Raw genomic sequence first — 9814 nt, 5'->3', positions numbered from 1 at the left:
ACTGGACTACAAGGAACTTTCATCAGAAGCAAAAATATACTTTTCTAAATCAAATTTTCGCGTTGTTTTCAAATCTGCAAGTAGACTATTTCTATCACTTCTAATTTTTTATATTATTACTAATTATATATATAAAATAATAATTAAAAGAAAAAAAAATTTGTTTTCAAATTATTACTGATTTGATTTTTAATATGTTAAAAATAATCAGTCCAAATTTTCAATTTTAACCTATTTTTTTGGTTCTTTAAAGTTGATGAAAATTTTTTTATAAAGAATTATGAAAGCTTAAAGTAAAAAAAATTGAATATATTACCATAACTTTTAACTCAATTACAAGATTAAAATTGACATCTAGGCCAGTCAACAAAGGAAAAATTGCCGAAAAAATTCCCAACCAAATTTTGTTTTTCTAAAAGTTGAATTAAAATATGTATAATGACATACTAATAGTCCTCATTGATTGGATTGAGCTTTTTTTTTAAATCCTCGCAAAAGTTCAAAAATATGAGCTTTCTTAATTTTCTCAAAAAAAAATATTTAACTTACAAAAAAAAGTTTCGTACAAAAGTTGTTTAAAAGACAATTATAAATAAAAATATAATCTTATATTTTTTCATTTAAACAAATATTTTTCGAGTTACATTACATTTAATATGAGTACTAAAATTTATATTCCATTTTTTTCATTTTACGGTTACTTTTTATCATGTTACACTTACATTAGACACAATGTTATAAATGCATATGTGTGTATGTGTGAGTTTATTTATTTATTGTATCATTAAAGTGTAGTGTATATTGAGATACAACCGATAGAGTAGGTAATTGATTTGACGCTATATTATTTAAACCCAACTAAACGCTAAATTGTACATTCCGAAATAACAATCATATTATGTCAATTGCCACCGGAATATCTGGTAATATTTTTCTTTTTCTTTGATTTAAACCCAACTACTTGGGGTCGGCCACCCTTATCCTAAGCTTCCATTTGAATCGATCTCCCACATCTTCTACGCTCACATTAGCTGTCCTCAAATCGCATTCAATAGCATCCCTCCATCTCTTTTTTGGTCTTCCTCTATCTCTTCTTCCTTCAAAATTCATTTCTATAACTGTTCTTACAGCTTCCGATTCTTCTCTCCTCATAGCATGACTTAACAATCTAAGTCTATTTTCTGCCATCTTATCCACGATTGACGCAACACCTATACTTCCTCTTATATGCTCGTTCCTTATTCTATCTTCTCTAGTCACTCCACTCATCCAACTAAGCATTCTCATCTCTGCTACACTTATTCTCTGCTCTACTTTCTTATCAACCGCCCAACACTATTAACCATACATCATAGCTGGCCTCACAATTTCATACTAAATTTAAAAACTATAATTAGTATTTATTCATATATTATATTTTAAAATCAAAGAACTACTAATCAGGATATAATTAAAGAAATAAGAGTTCATGTTGCTTTTAAAATATTTCACCAATTTCTCTAAAGGAAACACTATCTACAGATTTGCATCGAAGCGTTTCTTATGATAGTGATTTTAATCACTGTCAGATATCATCTATACTTGTCCCATCTATGCCTCGTCCACACTGTGCCTCGACCCCACTGTGCTACCGTTTTTTAAAAATTACAACGAAAATATTGTTGTACATAATTCGTCTGGTTAATTAAATTTAAATTTTAGGAAGACATCCACAGCTTTTATTAAATAAATATTATTTTTCATGTTTTTTATATATTTATAATGTCTTTATCTACCATTTGATGTATTTTTTCTAAAATTTGACCCTTTACCTGCGCACAGGGGGGATTCAATACAACTTATTCACAATAAATTTACTTTTTCACCTTAACTTTTGATAGTATTCCAGAAATACTGTTACTTTTATATATATCTTAAATTGTACTTTATTATAGAAAAAACAAATTTCGAACTTTATTTTGTCTTCACGGTGAAAATGGCTATTTTTGTGTGAAATATCTTAATTTTGTATTTTACATTTTTAAATTTATTATGCTATAATTTTTTGAAAAATATATGGATCAATACAATTTGTTCATGAAAAATAGTATTTGTATACATACTGTTTCTTTAAATCGGACTATTTTCCTATAAACGAGGGGGGTTCAAATCTTTAATTTAACTATGCTATGTCACCACTGTGCCACAACCCCCCTGTGCTGGGTTTGGTTTTAAAGAAGATGATTTTTATTTATTTATTATTTTTGTCTATGATGATAAAAAATACAATAGATTAAAAAATATTAGACAGGAAATATCCGCGAAAGCGTTTATTATAATATGATATATTTTTTTTTATGTGTCTGTTATCACTTTTTCTCAGCTCTCACCGAACGGATTTCTTTCAACGATACGTCAAATGATCACATATCATATCTAGTCAAAGACATAATCTTCAAAAATTGAAAAAAATGTTCTCGTTCCCTATGAATGAGAGAAATCTGAATTTTTCTTTGAATATATAAGACAAAGTTTGTCAGTACCTTTTAAATATCTTAGTATTCGTTTTAGATAATTCCAGTGTCTGTATGATGGGTTTGCTTGTTTCCTACCTAAATATGAAACAGCGTACATGGTATCAGGTCTTGTGTGTGTAGCTATATACATTAGACTTCCAAGTAGTTCTTTATAAGGTTGATTGGTTTTTTGATGTTCATTTTCTTTTAATGACAAATTATATTCCATAGAAATATCTATAGGCTTACAATTATATAAATTAAATTGTTTTAATAGTTGGTTAATATAATGTTGTTGATAAATCCTAACTATCCCTTTTGGTCGATCCCAATCAATGTGTATCCCTAGAAGGAAATTGACATCTCCCATGTCTTCTTTACACAAAGTTTGTTTAAAAAAATTTAAATTAGTTGAATTATTTCCTGCTAAAATAATATCATCAACATAAATCAATAGATATATTATAGATCCATTTTTAATTATTATATATAAACAATTGTCAGATTGACATCTTTTAAAATTTTGTTTTAACATAAAACCATTAAAATGATCATTCTAACATTTAGCCGAATGTTTTAGGCCATATAAAGATTTATTTAACTTGCATACTAAATTATTATTTTCTGATGAACAATATCCCTCAGGTTGTGTCATAAAAATATTTTCTTTAAGATGTCCATTTAAAAAAACAGTTTTGACATCCAATTGGCATTTGGCGAGATCATAATAATTTATAATTGATATAAGACTTCTAAATGTTAACATGTTCGCTACTGAACAATAGGTTTCATAATAGTCAATTCCATAGACTTGTTTGTAACCTTTAGCTACAAGACCTGCTTTGTATTTAATACAATTATTTTTTTTGTTTTTCTTAATTGTATATATCCATCCACAGGAAATATGTTTGATATCTTCAGATTTTTCAGTTAAAGTCTAAGTGCTGTTTTTTTTATGTGATTTTATTACTTCATCTATAGCATCAATCCATTTGTTCCTCTCATAACTATTGATAGCCTGTAGATATGTTGTTGGTATACATAATCTATATTTTCTACGCTTAGTGCATATGAATCAAATCTTTTTGGAATATTTACTTTTCATCCCACTCTTGTACTAATACTTAATTTTGGTTCTTCTTTTTGTTTTCATCTTTTTCATCTACTTCTTTGATCTCTTCTTCTTCATTTGTTTCTTTTTTTTCATTGATTTCTTCTTTTCCACTGGTTTTTTCTTTTTCGTCGGATTCTTCATTTTCTTCTAATATTATCATTATGCTATTTTTATTATTTGGTTTATTTTCATCAAATATAACGTCACGGGCAGTTATCATTTTACTTTCACTTTCTATCCACAATCTATATGCATTTGTATTGTATCCTATAAGTCTACCCTTTTTACTTTTTGGATCAAATTTTCCTCTCAAGTACTTTGGTACATGTATATAGGCTAAACAGCCAAAGTCACGAAGATTATTTGAATTAGAATATTCATCATTCCATATCTCTGCAGGAGCCTTATTTAATTTTTCATTTGATATTGTTGGATTCCTGTTCAATAAGTATGTTGCTGTTCTAACTGCTTCACTCTAGAATTTTTTTTCAAGACCAGAGTCAAAAATAAGGGCTTTTGCTTTTTCTAGGATTGTTCTATTTAACCTCTCAGCTTTGCAATTTAATTGAGTTGTATTAGGAACTGTATTCTCGATTTGAACTCCATTATTTATACAAAATGATCTGAATTCATTCGATATATATTCTCCACCATTGTCTGTTCTTAATTTAGCAATTTTCAAATTAAATTTAGATGTTACCATACTATAATAATTTTTAAAATATTTAAAACTTCATTTTTATTTTTCAAAAGGTAAGTTACTGTAAAATGTGAATAATCACACATGAAAGTAAGAAAATATCTTTACTCATTAATAGATAAAATATCCATTGGACCACATAAGTCAGAATGAATCAATTCCATAATTCTTTTAGCATTAGGTGTTTTACCACTAAACGGTAATTGACATTGTTTTGCATTAATACATTCTTCACAAATACTTTTGTAAAGAGGAAAATCAATGTTAAGTTTATACATACTATTTAACTTTTTCATTCCATTTATGCTTAAATGTCCTAAACAGCGATGACACAATTCAAAAGGTTTCTTACTATTTACAGAAAGTGCATTCTTTTCATTAAATATACTAAAATTAATCTCATACAAATTTTCTTTGCTTTTATTGAAACACCATTCTTCGCAAATGATACATCAATGGGATTGCTTAAAAATTGAGAATCTGAATAATAATTTAGAGCATTCAAAATGTGGTCTGTTGCTTCTGAATCCAAACAAAAAGTTAATGCTGTACTAAGGTTTAAGAATTTAACCTTAGCTTATTATTTCTGTTGGACATAGATACAAATGCAACTGTTTCTTCATTATTAATACTTTCTCCATTTCCACAATTTGCATACTTTTTGTGTTTCATTTTATCTTTTATGCGACAATTATTAATTTTATGTCCTTTACAACCATAACATATTATTTCAAATTTATTTTTCTTAGTTTGAAATGCAGCTGGAACTTTAATTTTGTTAGTTGTTATAATTCCATTATTTTTCTTTGCTTCTTCATCAATAAGTCTCCCTTTCACAAATTCTAATGATAATTCATTAGGCGACAATGTATCTATTGCAGTTATCACAGTATCATAAGTGCTTGGTAATGTTAAAATTAAATGACAAATAATGTCTTGTACATCCAGTTTAGCACCAGCACAATTTAATTCCCTTATTGCTTCATCAAATTTGATGAAAATGTTTTCCTAATTCTTCTAAAACATTAAACTTCATAGTCAATAAATGTTTTCTAATAAATAATTGGCTAGCTATTCCTTTTCTTTGGAATATTGTTACCAAAGTTTGGCAAATTTCTTTTGCTGTAGTTATATCTTTTACATATTCAAGGTGACTATCAGCAATACATTGAATAATTATTGACTTACATTTGGCATATCCTTTTCTCCAACTATTATCTATAGTTTCTGGTTTTTCCTCCTAAATATATTATATTACATCCTTTTTTTCAAGAAGTGTTTCTACTCGGAATCTCCAATTGTCAAAATTTAACCCACAAAATTGAATGATACCACATTTTTCACTGTTCATATTTATAGCCATCCTGGGCCCATAACCCATTCACTTGTAAAATAAATAAGGATGAGTAAGAACAATGAAAAGAAATCTTTTATTACCTAACGGACACATACAACATGTATATTAACATAATTAACATGCATGAAAAGAAAATATGGTTAACTAATAATCTTATAAACAATATTTGAATCCTTATCACATAAGTTGCTAACTTCAACATATTTTTTAAACATAAAAATCAATTAAAAACTGTAGACTTGTTTGAAACTAAATAAATTGGGTTTTTAAATCTTGTCATAAACATTATTTTGCTGTTTCAATACTGGATCAATAAAAATACATTTTTTTGTATGTTAATCATTATTTAATTTAAGTCTACATAGAATTAAATAATAACTAACTTATTATTAAACAATTTTTCTTTTTTGTAATACAAAAAAAAAGTTTATTAATTAAATCAATCATAGTCGTATCAAAATTCTGATAGTTATTATTGACCATCGTTACAAATCTGGTAGTGTTTCTCCATTTTCTGAAAAATATTTTCGGTACATCCTGATTTGAGACGTTATTAACCTATGTTGAAAAATATTTATTAATGAACACGTGTTAAAATTGCTGAATGGACTGTAATAATAAAATGTTCATAAACAGGGTGAGATGCTCTACATTGTATAAAATATATCAAATGTTGTTTTAGCCTAAATGTATGAGTAGTCTAGGCTGGTTAAACAAGTAATACTATATGCGTTACGTCGTGTAGCTTAATCTGTTAATTTTTTGCGTAAATAGCCCTCAACATTTATGACGTCCTGAAAAGTTATTTTCAGAGATACTTTTGTCTAGACGTATGATTCCAATACCATATAGTAAAGTGCTAGAAATATTCATTAAATGAGGCAATTGTCGGCGTTATTAACCGAATGTATCGTGGTTTTTAGACGTTTAGAACCGATAGGGTCGATGTTAAGAATACCAAGAAAATAGTTTGGAGAAAATGTTCCCGAGCTTGACATGTTTAAAATTGTTAAGTCATTATCGCCACAAGCAGTACATTAAGGGGACCAGTATTGTGTAGTGGAAAGCATTCAGGAATATTGGGTTGTCTGACTGCTGATGTATAACATTTTGGGTCAATAATATACTCGACCAATAAGGTAGCACCAACTGAATTTGAATTATGATTTAAACACTATTTATTTATTTGGGCAAGTTAAACTNATAAACACTATTTATTTATTTGGTCAAGTTAAACTAATGTTTTTTTGTCTAATGTATTAGAAATTAATCTTTTAACATTTCCTATCATCATATTAGCAATATATGCATCATTATACTTTTGAGGTATTTTAGTTGTCAGACCATACAATATTTGACTAATAATACTTTGTAAATTCAAATTATAATGTAAATATTCATTGATATTACATAAGAAAATAACGGCATATAACAGTTTTTGAACACATAGTATTTGAATTTTTTACTACTTCCCGCAACTTCTTAGACTCTAAGGCTTAGAGTAATCAAATTTTTTTTAATGTAATACCTATATGAGTAATATTTCAACTTCTTAGAGCAATCAATAAAATTTATTGCATCGACAGACTCATATGAGTAGCATTTCTTAACAAAACTGTTCAATATATTTCTAAATACTTTCAAAGATTCAGTGTATTTAAAAATGATTAATTTGTTTATCATTGGTATTTTTTCATCAAAATTATTTATATCCATATTCGTTAAAATATTTTTCAGTTGATATTTTCGATATGTTTTTTCAGCGATCCTTATTTTATACGTCATTTTTATACCCATCCATCCTGTTGACGAATACAATTGAATACTTTGATAATATTTTCTCTATGTTTGCTTGAATATGAATTTGAATTACAGAAAACCATCGAACTTTGATTTAAAATTCAAAAATTTTAAATAAATAGTCGACATAACATTTTTTTGAGATAATTGAATAAAAAATTGAAAAGATAATTTAATGACTAATAAATCTTGACACGACCCACGTCGCTTCGTTATACACGATGCCCCGCGACTCGTGCCACTTTTATCAGCCGTCGCCCTAATGTGAGTATTTGACTGACCAACACCGCGTGTCATACGCTACGGTGCAAAGTCTAGCAAATGCCGCACGGCCGACGACGATCCGCCGCAAATGGTGCGGGTAGTCTTCCTCCCGTTTTAAAAGCGACAACGTCGACCAACCGATCCGCACCCGCGCACAATCGCCTACAACGCTGCTAACCTGTTGTCGCCCAAGGATCACGCCGGACATCGTGTCGTCGACGCCATCGAAAGTGCCGCGATATTATGCGAAGATTATTATTACTGTGTTTATCTTTTCGGTTTGTTTTATTTTTGTTAAAATAATCTGTTGTCGCTCATTTAATAAACGGCCCACGGGTCTCTACCCTCAAAACCAGTGTCGACCACATTTTTGCGACGTAAGTCGTGTCAATCTGTAAAATAAAGTTGTTAGTAATAGTACAAAAATACTAAAGTAATAACAATAGGTAATGTTAATCTTCAGATTTAAAATGTTAATATATATAAACGAGTTTTGAGAAAAAATTTTTTTAGTTTTTATTTTAGTATTGTAATAATTATTTATGTACTTAAATTGACACCATTTCATCGTTTAAGAAATGTTAAACACAAAATATTATTTTTAAAAATAAAATTTAACAATTAAAACTGATTAAAAATCACAACTTAAATAATTCGATCCTGCATAAAGTATCTTTTACATCTATAGGATGTCTAATCGTGATTTACTAATTTAATTCTATAAACTAATGTAAAAAATAGTAAATTGCGGTGGGACACTTTGTATATATATCTGTGGGTCCATGTTACTGGTTAATCTCTTAATATGAAAAATATATTAGGCAGTAAAGTAAAGAACTTGGTTAAAAAAGATAAAAATTAAAGATGAAGTAAAATAAAAAACTAAAATGATAATTTTAGTATACAGTGTACCATTAATGTCATAATGTATTATTTAAGACTTCAATTAATCAATTACACATATAATACGCATATCAATAAAAATAAGATATATATATAAACCTTTTAAATGTTTAAGTATCCTAATGAAATTTCGTAGAAAAAAACTTATATTAATTATATAAAACAAACAGGAAATAATAAAAAAATATGTAATAGTAATGTTGCCGCCTGGGCTGTTCTAAAAAATCCAAAATAAAAATGGGGAATAGAACTCTGCCGTACGGCTTAAAATAGGGGCAACTAATATTCAACAAAAAAAGTTTCTAACCAATTTAAAATTGCTAAAAGAAAAATATTTTTTGTCAACACAAAATAATCTTGTTCAGTTTAATAAATGCAACTAAATAGTCAAATACGAAGAACCGAATCTTTTATTACTGAATTAAATAATCAAATAAATATAACCATCCATTTTACTTACATTCAGTTCTGCATTTTGCTTGAATCATTTGAATAAAATGAACTACAATTTATTAAAGTGATATGCTACCTGCAGTTGTATTGTAAATATGTTCTAACCAATGAAAAAACAGAATACTAAAACTATATGAATTTACAATAATAATATGAACAATGCATTTTAAAACGAAACTTGAACAAAGTTTTTACTGATTCATTCAAAATAACAAAAATCAACTTAACTTTGCAAGCGGGCTTTTATATTAGTAAATCGGCCTGTAACAACAACGTGGTTTGCCACTTGCATAACGACTAGCTAGAGTAGCAAGGGTCGCCACCACCTAGGCGAGGTGTCATACCTATCAGATATGATTACCGGACCATAGGTGGAATTTAATTTTAAGTGAATTAAAAGTATAATCTAAGTTAATATGTCGTTATATGTATAAATTACTATAATGCCTCGTGGTTTATAGAACACAATTATGACAATCAAAGTTGTATGTGGTTGATATGTAAAACATACCGTAGCCCGTGTCTAGATTAAGGAATAGGAATGAAATACACGCGAGTAATTAAGTTACTCGCGCAATAAAATAAATATTACAGTTGAAATTAATAAGGAAATTTAATTTAATTGTTAAAAAAAGAAAATTAAGTTAAACATGGACAAAAATGCGAATGCATCAAAAACCATGTCTACAAATAAAGGCAATACAAATAAAATAAAATATTTAAACAAA

This window comes from Daktulosphaira vitifoliae, unplaced genomic scaffold (assembly GCF_025091365.1).
Source record: "Daktulosphaira vitifoliae isolate Bord-2020 unplaced genomic scaffold, ASM2509136v1 Scaffold_1, whole genome shotgun sequence".
In the NCBI taxonomy this organism is placed as follows: domain Eukaryota; kingdom Metazoa; phylum Arthropoda; class Insecta; order Hemiptera; family Phylloxeridae; genus Daktulosphaira; species Daktulosphaira vitifoliae.
This window is presented reverse-complemented; position numbering follows the sequence as displayed.